Genomic DNA, 17,803 nt, shown 5'->3' with positions numbered 1-17,803 from the left:
GTGATTGGGTGGACTTCAGTGGAAATACTATTCCTCAGGAGAGGGAGGTTAGTAAATAAATAGTCAATACGGGTGTGCGTCCCATGTGGTGGGGAATAGAAGAAGAACTGCCTCCCAGAGGGGTGATGGATCCTCCAATTATCATAGAGGTGATACCGTCTGATCAGTTGTCTAAACCCCCGGGATTGACTGGTCACTTGCGCTGAGGGTTGGGACTGGAGCAAGGTGTGTCTATCTTGAGTAGGGGAGAAGACCAGATTAAAGTCACCCCCCACAATTAAATATGTGTGGTCAAGTTTCGAAAGGAGGGACAAAACCTTGCTGAGAAATTGGATCTGGCCGTTATTGGGGGCATAAACATTACAAAGCGTGACCGTTGTACCTTGTATAGTTCCATTTAAAATAAGGTACCTCCCTTCAGCGTCAAGTATAGACTTAGTGAGGACAAAATGAAGTGAGTATTTCAGGAGGACGGCTACTCCGGCCTTCTTCTTACAAGGGGAGTTGGCCAGATAAGACTGCTGATACATTCTGGAGGCAAAACCCAACGAGCCCGTAGCATCGAAATGGGTCTCCTGCAGGAACACAATTTCAGGGGACAACCGTTTAAATTCCCGCAGGGCCAGCTTTCTTTTCTTATTAGAGTTTAGCCCCCGAACATTGAAGGACAAAATCTTAGCAGCCATTTAGACAAAAAGGAGACCTGGGCATTGCTAACAAAATCCCCTCTATATTAGCATGTTCTGACAGGATCCAACGGTGAACTCTAAAAGGCCACCCACCAATAAGCATAGTGTTACACAGAAAAAGGAGAAGGGGAAGAAAAGAGAGGGGAAATATAACCACAGAACAAAAGAAATACATATAACAAATCAAATGGTGCAAAACAATCCAGTGAATTAACAATCGCCTGATGGCGAAGGGACAGAGATCCGCAACCGCCGGTCCCCGCTCACCATTCAATGTAAGCAGGGAACAACCTTGGGAGGCGGATGCACATCCCCGCCCAAAGGGGCCATAGACCTAAAGGGCAAGCAGATAAAGACCAATAATTTCCATAACAAGTATCAATAGGTCAGCAGACGCCGACCAACAGCAGAGTCAAGTCACCGGGATGAGCCCGAGACCCCCCCGGCAAATGCCAGAGGACTTCCCGAGCCCCCCCCCCAGGACTATAGCCAGTTCGGGCATTCCAATAGGTAAGGCACACAAGCAATATATATACAGTGTGACAGGGAAAACCCCGTACCTCGCAACCAAGATCAAGACTCTGAAAGCAGGTGATCCCCCAAAAACCAAGAGAGATAATAACTCATCAATGCATAGAGAAAGAGCATTACAGTGCAATATAACCAGCAGTCATATAAACATAACAGTTCGTGCTTCTAATAAAGTAAAGGCCTTGCATAACGTAGTTAACTGCGATTATTACGGGGCAAGGCAGTAGATCTGCCAGCTGGTGGGGTGAGCTCTCGCCTATTTGTACTGGATCTCCTCCTGGAAACCACTGGTTGCCATGGTGGGGAGCGGGGCCGCCCCGGGTCCTCGCGTTCCCATCCTGGTAGGTGTGGGCGACTTATCCCCAAATCCTCACAAAAGGAACTTAAGCCCTCAGGGGACCGTAGTGTAACAGTCCTGCCCTCATGGCGCACCGAGAAACTGAAAGGGAATCCGCATCGATATGGGATATGGCCATCTCTTAGGATAGTCAATAGTGGCTGAAGAAGTCGGCGCTGTTGCAGTGTATGCCAGGACAAGTCCTGAAATAGCTGAAGAGGGGCCCCATCAAATTCGAGATGACACATATTTCTGGCGGTGGCCATGATTTCATCTTTTAGATCTACCTCTACCAATTGGCAGATAACATCTCTAGGTCTGGCGGCAGTCCCCAATCGCTTAGATGCACGAAAGGCCCTATAAATTTGCACCTCACATGGGGCAGGGCGCCCCAGGACCCTCGCAAAGAAAGCTTGGAGAACTGGTTTTAGATCACAGTCACTGGTGGCCTCAGGTAAACCTCGCACTCTGATATTATTGCTACGAGATTTGTTATCCATATCCTCCAGCAAACGCTGGAGTTCTCTTATTTTCTGATCCGATTCCTCAGCTTTGTGGGAGAGAGTGGTGATATCCTCCTTAGCATGGTGGACAGTGTCATCCAGGTCATCAACTCGGCCTGCCAGAGATTGCAAATCAGCTCGCAGTGCCCCAATTTCCGTGCGACAGGTGGTCTGCACCTCCGCCACTAGCTTATGAAAGTCCTCTTTAGTCGGGAGTGATTGTAGATACTGAAGCCAGGGGGGACTAGAGCAGGCCTCTTGTGGGGCCAAACCCCCCTCCCCCCACCGTGAAGGGCTCAAGAGGGCCTTGTGTCTGGTGATTCCATCTTCCCTCTGGTGTCCAACAACAACAGGGGCGTCATCCCTGGGGTCTGGGGATAATGTGTGGATGTCCTGACTGAACCCCATCTGAGTTGATGCAGGAGGGTCCTCTTTGGTGAGTATAATAGACCCCCTGCGTATTGATCGCTGTGTGACCCCATCCCCCTTTGAGGAGGCTGCAGGGGAACAAGATCCCCTTGTATGGACTGGTGGACTCACCGGTTCTGGCGTCGGGGATCTGGAGCCACGGAGGGAGGACCTCTCTGAATCCTCTCCGGCTGCTGAATGCGCCTCCGGCTGTGTTTCTCCGTCATCTAATGCAGGCAGCCGGATCCTCTCTCCCCGCCGTAATTAGTTGTTTTTGTCAGTTGCCAATCTGTCAATTGCTTAAGATAATTATAATGTCTTGATCAACTTGTAACACATATAAATTCTATTTAAAGAACATTAACATGTATTCTTTGTTAATCTTTGTTTACAATTTATATTAAATTTAATAATTCTTCTAAACTGTCTATTGTGAACTCATTTATATATATTTATTACATATATTTATTTATCTAGCCAGGGTTGAAAGCAAGTTACTGTAGCATGGTAGCTATGCTCTTTTGTTACTTATGAATATCTTCACCTGAAACCATCATCATCCCAAATACTATTCCCAAGACTACAAGTAAATGTGCCAATATTCTTATTCTCATCACATTTCAATCTGACTGCACATGCTGTATTAGGTCTGTGCAATGTGCAGCACTATGAGTATGAGCATGCTATGTGTATGCAATCGGGGGCTTATTTTAAAGAATCTGAAACAAGAGAATGCACTACGGCAATTCGCACTGTACAACAGTGTGCGGGTGACTATAGAATTTCTTTTAATGACTTAAATTTATCCAGAAAAACTACATCAATGTTGAATGAGTGATTTTAGGTAAATTTGTATATTATTACAATTGCAAAGACCTCATATACATTTCACACATTAATCTAATTTTAAAACCTTCATTTTTATAACTCCGGCTTTTTCTATAATTAGGCCAAGTGATCCTGCCATGAAGATCCTAATACAAACTCAAGTTTTTATTAGGTAACAAAACTCTCAAATGTGCCTGTATGTTGTCCATATATTCTGTATGTTATTTATCAATGTCAACACATTTCTCAGGAATAGTGCACTGCTGTTACCCTCATGGAAAACTTCCATGAGAAATGCGATGTGGCTATCTCTAAAATCCATGAAGAAAGCAAGTGGTTGCAAAAAAGCTATAGGACATCAGTGGCATCCAATAATGGATAATAAAAGGAAAAAAACAAGTATTTTTGGGTACTCAAGCAAACTATAGGTACATTTAAAAAGCAACAACATAGTACTAACACCACCAGACCAATGCTTTATATACATAAATAATAGTACTGTAAATTTACTCGAGGACGCAAGGAGATCACCAAAAAATGAAAGAACAGGGAAACATACAACAGAGATCAACAGACAAAGATACAGAAGAGCAGTACAAGAGAAGAGTAGAAGGGGCCAGCCAGTAGAGATAACTGCAATGCCGGAACAGATAGCTATGACTCTATCTTGCTTTCCTGCTTGACTCTTCATACAAAGGAAGGACTGGTGAGCCCAGATTTAAAGCCCAGACTTTCTGCTCCAATGATGGATATCCTTACCATAGGTATAAATAAAGATTTTGGTGTAAATTAACAGAAAATAAAGAGTCACTCGACAGCATAGGGCACAGTGGGTCCCACATCAAAGATCCATGAAAAATATGATATGTAATAGATAAACCTAAACTGATATCATTTGCTGAGAACTAAAATATCTATTTTGGGTAACCACTAATTTACTAAAAAAATGATACTTACACACCTAGTATGATATTCTTTTTTTATGTAAGAGGAACTCTAATCATAATCAATTATACATATTAAACCTCCAGCCATTATGAAAGATTCATTTCATACTTACATTTTACTAGCCAGTGAACTTGACAATTCTTTCCATCTGCATTTCCATGTGTGCCAATACATCATTTTTTCCTAAGGTTTATACATGCCTGAAGTATATGCTATACAATTCACACATCCGTGGGATGCCGCTTCTGCAATTTTCTGTCCTGTACTTAGAGCACTATTCTTTTTTTTCAAACTGAAAATCTTCAAATGTTACTTTGATGGAGAAGGAAAAGCTTAGCTTTTAAAGGAAAGTGAAAAAAAATTATCTGCTAAACTTAAATTAATAATCTCATGAAAAATATTACCTTTATTGTTCTGTTATTTTATTATTGACTGTTGTTACATGCTTACCTCCCTAGCGGTAAGACTCGTGGTTAGTTTTCAGTGCCAAAAGCAGTAACCCCAAGCCACACTCATGGTGGAATTGCCAAAGAGTTTTAAAGTCCTACCTGGTTCCCACGTTCCAGGGGTGTCCTCCAGTGATGCCCGGCACCGGTCTCGTCAGGCTATACAGATGCCGGCCGGCATCTGTGTCCCCGGTGTTTGAACATTGGGGACACGAGGCCAGGGGACGCAGATTCTGGTAGATGGGACCAAGCAGAAAATTTAAAATAATGGGTATTTTTAAATGTACCGCTTTTACATTTAAAAATACTCATTATTCAGACTGCCAGGGAGGTTAAACACAATATATTATATAAAAATATTGGTCTTGGTGGAATACATGAAGAAGTCGCCATTGCAACTAAATCTATATGGCTGAGTTGCACATATTACCACCATCATGTTGCTATGGTTTGAGGTCCTATTCTTAGATAACTTTTTGTTTACCAGGGGTAGCTCTCAAATAGTGTTCTGGGGTAAAGGTAGATAATTATTGTGCTAATGTCATAAAATGTTATCTCGGCCTTGCATTCTTATTTGAGGAACCTGAATGATAGAGCTGAAAAACCATTTTGCTTTTTGCAAAAAAAATGCTTCACCTGATTATTGCATCATGGATACCAAGAAAAGTCATTCTGTAACTTTCAGGAACAAATCCTTTTGTGAGGTAATAAAGTGGCAAAATGAGGCATTATAGCCCAAGGCAGTAGATATGTAGGAATGGCTCAAAAATCTTGACAGAAAACAAACATTCATTGAGCTATCATTTCATTGGACAAGGTATCAATCTATGTCTATTGTTCAAACTAGTTTAGGGGTCATAAAGGACAAGCAAGAACAAATCCTCCCCATGAGATTTTGAAAACAGAAAAATCAGCAAAAAGTTAGAATTCACAAAGAGATCAGCACTGGCTGGTGCTATAGACAGGTTATCTTATGGAGATTGTTTGTTAACAAAAGACTAGCATGATGGGATCAGAATAGTGTGATTTTATTATATGATCATTACCTAAGATAAGGCTGAGGCTATGATAAGTGAGTCATTATTTGTTGAGTGATAATTCACTTTGCTAAGTAAACAGCCACTGGATCAAAAGAGCTTGAATCAAAATTAGTAAAAGAAGTTACGAAATACAAAGGTAAAGTTCTACATTGCTGTTAAATTCCTTATCCCCTATTCATCAAAACTTTAAATAATGAATGTGATCCTAAGGGTCTTTATTTCTCAGTTGTGGTAATCAAATATTTCTTTATGCAGTCACATTAAGTATTAAATTTAGGAGAAAAGTGGTCATATTCTGAATGAAAGTTTATCTGAAAAGGCAATGCCTACTATTCTTTTTTACTGCATTCTATCATGCAAAATGGTACTTAGAGCCGGCAAGACTTAATAACTAAACCTGGAAGAATAAAAACTGGTTTGTCTACCAGGACTGCCCTATATAATGTCTATATCCTATAAATTCACTTTTATGATTTTCTTATTACAAGTTTATAACATACAGCTTTCATTTCCGGAACACAGTGATAATCACAGCCGTAGTAAATGTCAGTCCTTTAGTGCTGACCTTTGAACGGTGTTAGAAATAGCCTTGTTTTTCCTTTTGTAGCTATTGTTTTGGAATTATAGCATTCACTTAGACTTAATAAAAGCACAAAGCAGATCCTAACTCAGAAACGCTTGCCAGTCATAATAATTTCATAACAGAGACCATTTATGGGAGCATATAAAAAAAATAAATAAATAAAAGAAGAAGCTATAAAATGTTTCTGGGTGTATAACATAGGTTTGCCACAAGAATTTGTTTTATTAAATTGCCATCTATAATTCATGTCAACCTGACACATTTTTATAATGTAAAAATGTGATTTGCTTTTGTATTTTACAATAATATACTAAATCAATACCATTCAGGATTGCTATCCTTTTCACCAATGTGCAGAATGTCATTATGTCCTTGAGATGAGCAACTGAAAACCTGGGATGACAAAGTGCTCTGGTAAAATTACTTTACCACATTTTTCTAATATTACAGTACACATTCTGAAAATGACTTTATAACCACCTAGCACTTATTTTAGTGGACTAAATATATGCTTTCATAAATCTTGATTTGGTGTAGTTTTATGTATGATGTGGTGGTTGGAATATGGTTCCGTTTTGCATTAGAAATCCATTGCACATCCAATTTTCTCGATTCTTCTGTTACCTGACAAAGAATTATCTCAGTAACCCATGACTTCAATGTAAGTTGCTAGGTAATAATTTTAAATGATTATGATTGTGAGTTTTCTGTGTATCGTTATCAAAGATTGGACATAGGAACTGTGAGTTTCTGTTTGGGAAAGTTGTAGTAACACCTTACTGATTTTTATCTTGAGTTTAGTCTACCCATGTGACTTCTGCCAAGATTGATCCAATTAAAGTAATGATAGTATATATGTGGTAGTGTTTATCTCCTTCATTCCTATTGTTAGTCATAGTGCTTCTCTGTCTATTAGTCAGTTTATTGTGCATGCTTAGGTGACGTATAAATCATAGACTGATTTATTCCCTCCTTCAGCCATTTTTTTCAATTTTTCAAGTTCACGGCTTTGCTTTTCATGCTAGTTGCACTTGGGGGTTGCATTACATATATGGAAAGAGCTAGCACTAAAATGATCATGGTTGGTGGGCATCATATGTCTAGCAGAATACATTTCTGCATGAACCTACAATTTTGTACATTCTTATATTTCTTTATTTTTTATGGAATGTGGGCAAGCTAAAGATGAATATTTATAGATATATGGATGGCACCAGTAATGTTTTTTTTGCAACACCCATCTGTATAGAATTTCTGTGACTGAATCGTGTGTTGATGAAGAATGTTGAGTGTGTGGACAACACCGATTTTACTGTTGCTACGGCACATATCTGTAGAGAGATTTGTTAAATTGATGGTGGGACATATGAAACATGAATATGTGAAATATGAATACAGTGTGCCAGATTCATAGATATGTACTATATTTATATATATACATATATTTTACATTTTTAATACTAAATATGTTGTTGCAAAACTCAAAAACACAATTGTGTAAATTTGCAGGGTAAAATTTATATGTTAGACCTTCAGCTTTTTATGTTTGTGTAAGGCCCTGGTCCAGCAACAGTACCTGCCAGACACCAGTCCCCAAACCTAACGCTGTACTCTTTATCTATAGCAAGCCCCCCACTCAGCCTGGGAAGGCTAGTTGCACCATCTCAGCACATGGTTGCCCCCAGGACTTCTGTACACAAGGGATGGTGCCTGGCAAAAGGACTGACAGAGGACTAGGAGCCCAGAGACGATGCAGTACCAAGATTCCAGCAGAAGTACAGAATACAAAGGTCGTTCACAGGTAATCGGTCCACCAAATGGAATATTCAAGGGCAAAACACAAGCAGAGGGGTCATAGGCAAAAGGTCAGTCCAAGCAGCATAAATCCACAGAGTCAGAAAAAAGCAAGGTCAGCAACAATAAATCTTACGAAATCACACTCTAGCAGCAAGTCAGCCAAGTTTAACACTAAAACAGGCACAGATCACTGGGAGACTCTTAAGTCCCTATCAGCTGTGCACAGCCTCAGTGTGTGCTAGGGATGCCGATAAAATACATCAGGCTACACAGCTAAAGGGAAGCGGGGTCTGCTGATATTTTTTAGTTCTCATCAGTGCTGCAAGTGACATTGCTGGACAGAATGAACGATGCTTGATACTGCGATGGCACACAACACCGGATCGCCATCTAGATAAGCATCACCTAACAGTTTGATTTTTACTTAAGGTTGGATTTTATATATATATATATATTACACTCACTCATTAATATTTGCACAGTAATTAATAACTCTTTTTTCTTTTTCTTCACTTTACCACTTTCAGGGGAAAAAAATGACATGGAAAAAAATGACATGTTTTCTGGTAGAAATAGTTAAGCTTTAATACATTCAGCTACCTCTACAGATACTGACATGCTCTTGTCCTAAATATAGAGGAACATGCTTTTGTTCTCTTGTACTCTCTGTATCGTGCATGACTTCAAAGCAGACAGAAACTATTCATTTATTGATGCTGTAAACTGAAATGCCTTGGATGCTGTTCATTTTCAATAATTCACATTCTTGAAGTGCTTAGAATCATGTTAGGGAATACCACCTTCTGTTTTCCAACTTGCCTCCAAGTGCCCAACCTAAAATCATGCTTTAAATAAGATCTGTGCAACACTAACATAATAAAACAAATGTATCAATTAAAAATACACATAGACATGTAGGAAATGCTAACGTGCCAACTGTTGCCCTAGATAAGTAGGGTAGGAGGGTGGCACTGCAAATAGTGCTGCAACATTACCTAATTTCCTAGATCCTGGTAAAGCTTTGGTTGCTACTTAAAAACAGACTTGCTGCATTAAACATGTCTTAAAGAATGTAGTGTGGTCTGTGGTTCACATATGTCCAATTTAAGTAAAAAAAAAAAATATGCAGTTATAAAGGAAGCCATGCATATATTTATTGCAAAGGTAAATGCTGTTGTAAGAACAGAGTTTCTTAATGTGAATGTATTCTTCCTGCATGCAGGGTAATGTGTGATACCATTTGAAGTCTCCTTTGGAATCCCAAGTGACAGAGTGCCAAAGCAGGAGCACAATGCCAACCCCAATAAGTGAGGACCTGAAGTGAGGACCCCTGAAGTGAGGACCTTCATGGAACATAATATTATGAACAAAACTTGCAGATTTTTTTATGTTAAATTAAAGTACATTAAATTTTACAGGCCAAATTTCTGTGCACTTTATGTACCTTCTAATAATAACCTATTATTTGAGCATATATATATATACTGTGAGTTAACACTATTATTACTATTATTATTAGTAATATACGGTAGTTATATAGTGCCAACATATTACGCATATCACTAGTCCCTCAAAGGGGCTCACAATCTTATGTCTCTACCATAGTCTATGTCATAGTCTTTAATACAGTCGAAGGTCAATTTTAGGAAGCCAATTAACCTAACTGCATGTTTTTTGGAATGTGGGAGGAAACCGGAGTACCAGGAGGACCTAGTGCTGCAAAGGCAAAGAGTGCTCACCTCTGAGCCACTGTGCTGCCCATTATTAAAACAAATTATATGCAGTATGTTTTATAAATTTTAAGTAAAGAAAATAAAATTATTTTCACAAAACTAAAAAAAAAAAAATCCTTAAATAAACTCTCGAATTTCATTAACATTCTGAGTGTATTTTCTTACTGTAATTGAGGTGACATGAAATTTGAATAATTACATGTGCACTGTAAGCTTTCTTCACATAACATGTCACCTTGGAATGCATTAGGTACATTTCTAACTTATCTTGAAACTTGGAAATACGATTAATTTAAGTGTCAAACCAATGTGATAATAGATTCCAAGATGTGTTGCAGAAAGAAGCACTATTAGAAGGAATTGTTTTTTTTTTTTTTAAATTTACAAGGACTTGTCTTACTTGTAGTCATAAAAAGTAATAAACCCAACATACGTGGTTTGAAATGTGTTTCGCTGAGACGATAACTAACCTAATACCTGCCAATAACCTCTTCATTTATTACTGCTTGCTTTTAAAGCAGACTTCAAGAATTCATCAACTTTCCACATATCTTCTGCTCTAACTATTCCTATTTATCACCTGTGGCATGAACTTGGTTGATCTTATAGAGACTACTGAAGCAGAACACAAGCGACAAAACGTAAAATGAGAAGAAATAGCCCAGTGAAAAAGTAGTTTTTGTTGCAATACTTTTACATTTATATAGGTGCTGTCCTCTACAGAAAGTCTTGTCATTTAATGTTACCAGTCCTGTGGGCCTATCATGGATACATCCCCTGTGGTACATCATCACACCAAATTACCGCACTAAAAGTGTTCACACACCATCATGTATTGAAGGACCACCACTGCTATTGGAGGAGTAATGGAAAATAAAATAGCCTTACTGTCCAGAAAACACCTGGAAAAATATGATAAGTAAAATTTCATTACAAAAAGAAAGATGTGTGCGGGGCTTCATCAAGAAAGTCCCCACGTCCTAGAATGTAAGCTCCTTGGGGCAGGTTCCTCTCCTCCTCCTGTGTCACTATCTGTATGTAACTGTCATTTGCAACCCCTATTTATTGTACAGTGTTGTGTAATATGTTGGCGCTATATAAATCCTGTTTATTAATATTAAGAAAAATAAGAAAGTGGGAAAGGTGTGGGTTGGTAACTTTTATGTAGGACAGGAGTTCTGCTTAGATGTGGATAAAGAGATAAAAAAATAAGTTAAGGGTAAAAACAACATGAAAAATGTCTTCTGCAGAAACAGAAAATTGCTTAATACATGAGGTTTTCAGTTTCAGGGAGCCAGTTTCAGGCCTCTATGCAACTTCTGCATACATACAGCATTAAGGGCCTGCCAGTGTCCAAATGAGGAGCAATGGTGGACTCAGAAAAAAGTGGTGGGGAAGATGACCATGGTAAAGGAGCAGCAATCTTGGACACTTAATTATTAAATAAGCACACACTATGAGGTCAGTGTGTCCTAATAATAAAGTATCCTGTAAATACTTGCACATTATAACAAGATTCCACCCAATGGACAACCCAATTCCATGTTAACATCCTCTATTTATCCTATGTGTCTAATTTGTACAAGAAGTCAGGTGGAGTTTATTTGATAAATATGGAAAATAAACTTATTTTATTAGATTTGTATATTAGACTTCCTACATTGTAAGTTTGTTCAAATTAACTATACTATTGCTAAAATAACAGCCTCAAGGTGCACATGCATGTGCATGGCAAAATAAATATGTCAAATATATGTACTGTAATTAATGTCATAGTAATCACAACTGCAAGGTTATGTAGCATCTCTTTCTGGAGATTCTAAAAAAAGAAACGCCAAGCTCTCAGACTCTTCTGTTAAGTGACAAAGGTTGAGTTAAATGAAGATTCTTGATGTCAGGAATGAAAATTAAATCTGACTAATCTTTGGCTTAAGAAAAGGTGATTTATTTATAGAATCTTTAAATGTGACATTGGAGAACATATCAGAATAAAAAGGCAAAATGCTTCCAAAAGAAGACATCATAATAAATATCAGCAATAAAAATAAAAGGTGGACTAAAGAGGACATTTATGTGATTGTGCATTATAGACTGCATTCCTGGAATGCCACTTAGCAGTGTAAGTTAACTACTTCAAATGTCAAATATAGTATTGATTATTTAGCAAAAAAAAGAATAATCACATAAAAAAACAAATGATGATTTTTGCTTACAAAAGATTGGATGTTTGAAGTCAGCAAAACTTTACCCTATTCACTAATTCTAAGTGAACGTGCAATAGGAATTAATTAACTTTATAACTAGGTTAATAATAAACTTTACTTATATAGCACCAACATATTACACAGCACTGTAGCAAATAACAGACAGATACAAACAGGAGGAAAGTACACTGTCCAGAAGAGCTTACATTCAAAGAGGTTTGATGGATTATCCAGGTTCTCCCATGATAGTATATCATCTCCAGTAATGGAGCTTTAATAAATCAAGCCCAATGTGGCAGGTTTTAAAACCACAGGGATGCAATGGTTATTAAAAATCTTTGAGAGATTGTCTGACACTGCAGCAATATGTGCAATGACTATATTATTTTGTGTGTTTGCTTCTCTTTGGGCCTGATTTATTAAAGCTTTCCAAGGCTGGATAGGATACACTTTCATCAGTAAAACTGGGTGATCTGGCAAACCTGAAATTGATCTGGTCCAGGATTCAAAACATTTGCTAGCAAATAGCAAATGACTTTGAAGAAATCCATTACAGGTTTTCTGGATCACCCAGCTTTACTGATAAAAGCGTATTCTCTCCAGCTATGGAGAGCTTTAATAAATCAGGCTTGTTATTCTGTGCATCATCCCATGTTATTCCCTTGTTTCCATGTATCATTCACATACCAAAAACAATAATCAGTGGGGTCAAGACCTTCAACCCCCCATATATTATCCTATAGTATATAATATGCATACTCAATAGTAGCAGCTATTGACTGTGTACTTCACTACAGAAACTATTGATTCTTTTCAAAGCTCAGTGAAGTGTCTTTCAGTGGCCATTAAAGTGTCATTGTGTAATTCCACCTGATTTAACAACATATGATGTAGAATACTTCTAAGAGTCCAGTATGTATCAACTAAGGTAGAGCCAGAACAAATTTCCCTATTCCCATATAGTCACTAGGCATTATGATTGGAATCAGTGAATTAGTGGTAAGGAGAGTTTTATTATTAATATTATTATTATTATTATTATTATTAATAAACAGTATTAATATAGCACCAACATAGAATGCACCGCTGTACATTAAATAGGGGTTTCAAATGACAGACATATACAAACAACACAGGTGTAGACGACCCTACCCAGAAGAGCTTACAATCTAAGAGGAGGGGAAAGTAGAAAACAGTAGGAGTAGGGATATGGAATGGTGAGTAAGTAGTGAGAGTGTTAGAAGACAGAAGAAGACGAGTAGGCAAGTTTGAAAAGATGGTTTTGAGTGCTCTTTTAAACGAGCAGAAAGTAGGAGGAAGCTGAAGTAGGACGAGGAAGACCATTCCAGAGAGTTGGGGCAGCTCTAGAAAAGTCTTGTAGCCGTGGGATGGGGTTATGAGTGAGGAAGTCAGTAGTAGGTCATTGGAGTGAAAAGAGGCTAAAGGCTAGGGGTGTATTTTTCAGGTTGGAAAGGTAAGTGGGACAAGAACTGTGGAGGGATTTGAAGGCAAAGCACAGGAGCTTGAATTTGATTCTAAAGTGAAATGGAAGCCAGTGTAGAGAACTACAAAGAGATGCAGCAGAAGAGGGGTGGTGGGAAGGATGGATGAGTCTGGCTGCAGCATTCATAATAGATTGTAGAGGAGAAAGTTGGGATAGTTGGAATTCTAAGCAAAGCTGCCCAGGAAGAAAAGGGTTACACACCCTTTTAGTACAAAATGTACTACTAAAATTCTAATTTATGACTTTTCTTATATACACTTTCAACAGTGACTTTGAAGAAATCAATTCCATGTTTCACTTCACCTTGCAGAGCTTTAATAAATCAGGCACATTGTCTGGAAAAAAACCCAAAACTAAAGATGGGTGAACTTGTAAGTGTACTTTCAAACTTATTGGCAGTTCTGCCTGTCTTTGGAAAAACGTCACTTCATATAGCCAGTCTCTTAAATATAGTGATATGAACATTCAGTGACCTTTAACCAATGCATTGAACCAATTTACTACTATTTTCCTGGAGCAGCACAGCTGACATGCCCACAGGACATGTACAAAAATATTGAGTTCTGGACCTAATGTCTTTATATTTTTTAATATATGTGTAGATCACAGCACCCAGTAAATGACAAGAAATATACTGCATGCTGATATGTTGAACATTAGAGATTGCCCAGATATAACATTATTAGGGAATGTAGTTCACACTTACAGGCATTTTTTTAAACACAGAAGCAAAAACAAAAAGTAACATTACCTATCAAGTAAATTAACTCATACAGGAAATTCATTCTGGGTTTGCTGTATTACCCAGGTTTTCCTGTGATGGTGTATCTTATCAAGTCTTGGAGAGCTTTAATAAGTCAGGCCCATTGTCTTCTCCTCAGCATTATCCAGTTGTGTGAATGTTTTTGTACACTTAGACATTTTTGGTGTAATACCTTCTATGCAATATGGCTGTGTAATATATCGTAAAAGGTAGTGTTAAGTTTGACACATTTAAATTTTTTATTGGTACATTATTTAGAGTTCTAATGCTGAATAGATGGAAGGTGAAATAATTATGCCTGCAGAATTTAGTGCCATCTGGGCAGAGAATTTAGCTTAACTGAAAATAATTAATGGCCAGTCTAATCTCATCAATAGTAATAGATTTATCTTAATACTTTGGCTAAGTAACAGAGAATTATGGCAGAGAAATATACAGGCTTAGCTAAAAAGAGTGAAGCTTTCCATGAGTGACAGTAGTATGTTCATTAGGCTAACTTTGCCAAACTAAATTATACAAACATTTCAGGATATATTTTACCTAAAGGTTGTAAATACAAAATTACCTAAAAATATGTAAAATTATATTTCACTATCTTGTCTATGAGAAGAACATGACTCCTATGTTGTCAGAAAAGGATGTTGCCTTTAGGGAGTTCCTAGCTAAAACATTCATCTTTAGTATTCAAGAGTTTGTATAAAGTAAATATAACAATACCATGTTTTCAGATCGGCTTCTAATTTGTCTGGCTTGGTAAGCATTAGTAATTTCATCTTTTTTTTTTTTTATTCAAGGTGTGCATGCAGATCTCCACTGTCTGGATAATATGGTCTGAGCATATTTCATCTATCTATATATCTGTAAAGGGATGTTTGTGAACTAGAAAGAAACGGGACATAGAAATATCAGAAGACAAACCCCAAAGAGGCTGGATTGCCAGACAAAACCCAGAAGATGTGATAAAATTAACCTATTTCTTTGTGGCCCCTTTGGCATAGTTGTGGCGCTTAGGGATTTGTAAGAATCTGTCGCTGGGGGCTTCTCTTTAGTATAAGTAACACCTCATGTTGGCATATTTTAAATGTCTGCTAGGAAAGTATAATAGTACATGTATTCTGAAAATTAAACCCCCACTGTTATGATTTCAAATACTTAACACACACACAAATTTTAGCTTTTATATATTACTGTTTTGTTAAACTGAAATGTAATTTGGGTAGGTACACCCTGCATCTTTCTGTTGTTTTTTTTCTTGCATCCTTTATCTTTGCATTTGAACTTGATGCGTTATGTATTAATCCCAGTGGAAACACATCAAAACACATGTGCTAAGATGTATGTCAATGCACATTCATGAGTGTCATGACACATGTCAGAGCATCATGGCATGTGCAAACACCTAGTTAAAATGCACATTGGAGAGGCATTACAATAAACGTTAACATGTGTTGATGCTTGTTGACCTACATTATGATGCATTGCCATTGATTTAGGTGGAAAATGCATCAGTAAGAAAACACTGTAGGCCAGGAATGTACATAAGGTACCATTGATTTAGAATGTGTAAATAAATTGGCTTATTTGCACACAGCAGCCACTGTTTACTTGATTTTGTGTAGAAAAAAATCAGACTGTAAGCTTTTGCAATGACATGTGTAAATCGTTCAGTGCTTTCTACAAAACAGTTTACAACAAGTCAAATGCTATATAAATGAATAAAAAACAAATTTTAATACCCTCAAGCCCATTGGCATGCTTATTCATTCCACCTTCATTTCATAGTTGGGACAGTGGAGCAGTAATATGAGTATTCATTTAGTATTCCTGCTGTATAATATTTTGGGTATAAATGTATTAAACATTTGCACGGGGGAATAAAGGATATTACATATCTGCCTTGGGTGAGCACTCTTAGTATAGCCATCAATCACAATGAGTTTTTTAATTTGATATTAGCATTCCTAGCAAGCAGGGCAGATCTTTATTAACTAAGATGTCACATTATTTATGTGTTTGCGGTAATTGTTTTGCTACTATTATTATTATCACTTTGAGTATATTGTTATTTTTATATTACAACATATGTCAAATAACACTGATGGGATGACATTCCTACTTTGTACTGTAATTTATCAAATGGTTTCATCTTATTTCTGTGGTTTTAAGGATTTTGTTCATTTACTTTGATTGATGTTGAAGAATGTTTTATGTTGACACCAGTACACTTCTTTATTAAGCAGTTAGAAAAATGTTACCTAGGGTGAATTAGTTTATTCGGGCTGTTTTGGCAACGGTCAATAATAGGGCAACAAAATTCTGCAATTTGTAAGTTTTTGCTTAGAAAGGAGCAATAAATGTTTTTATTTAGCTGCTGTTGCTTTATCCTATTGTTACTAGCATACAATTAGGATGCTTTTTCAGCGGTGAAAATGTTTATCTACACCAATAATATTCAGAATCTCATCAGAGTAGTAAAGGACACCCCACAAAAAGAAGACTTTTCACAAGCACAAGGGCATCTATTCCCTTACTAATGGCGAAGACATTATTCAAACACTAACAATGAACTTCCCTTATTTGCTCCCTTCTAATCTGGTAAAATATGTCATTGAAAACATTTTCATTTCTGGTTCATAGATGCCAAACCAGTTGATCTAGCTAGAAAAACAATGCTGTTATGTGTCCTATGGTGCCTTATATCAAACAACATGATCATGAAAAATGAGTTAGGACAAAAGAACGCTTACTCCTTTAATAATGAGGAGTGTGAGGTAAAGAAAGAGGTTGTTGATGGTAAGAATTCTAATTCTCTTAAAAAAACACAGTCTTCCAGGCAGTAATTGTAAAATGATTAATGTTATGTATAAAGGGCTGGGTGGGTTTTGTACATCTTGTGGTATAAAAAGTCATAACTGTTAAAAGATAGCATGAAAGTATTTGTATCTAGGAGTCTAGGTGTTCCAGCTACTGTACTGGTGGGTTTGTGAAGGATTTTATTTCACACATATGGGGTAAAACTAGTCAATGCTATCTATGTGGAATGGGCTTTACTTTGCTTTTTTTCTATGTCAAAACTGATCTGTGAAAGGGTTCTTAAGTCTTTGACAAGAAGGCAAAATGGCTTTATGAAAAAAACTTATCGATATACAAGTAGTACTTATCTATATACTAGTTGTCAATCTATAATAGTATATATGCTGTATTTTTCGGACAATAGGATGCACTTTTTTCCCCCCAAAAGTGGGGGGGAATGAGGGTGCATCTTATGGTCCAAATACAACCTGCCCGCGCTTCCAAGGGGGGCCAGGCAGTTCCGTCTAGCCTGGCCTTCCTCCTGCACCATGGCCCCTTCGTTCTGCAGGCTTGTAAACACTGATGCCCGTATCATTCAGGGAGAGGGTAGGGAACGGCTGCAGTGCCATTACACCCTCTTCAAGGGACCTTGCACTAAAATCATCAGGCAGTGCAGAAAGTCCTGCCATACCCCCC

The sequence above is a fragment of the Pyxicephalus adspersus genome, chromosome 3 (assembly GCF_032062135.1).
Source record: "Pyxicephalus adspersus chromosome 3, UCB_Pads_2.0, whole genome shotgun sequence".
Classification (NCBI taxonomy): Eukaryota; Metazoa; Chordata; class Amphibia; order Anura; family Pyxicephalidae; genus Pyxicephalus; species Pyxicephalus adspersus.
Note: the sequence above shows the minus strand (reverse complement) of the source record.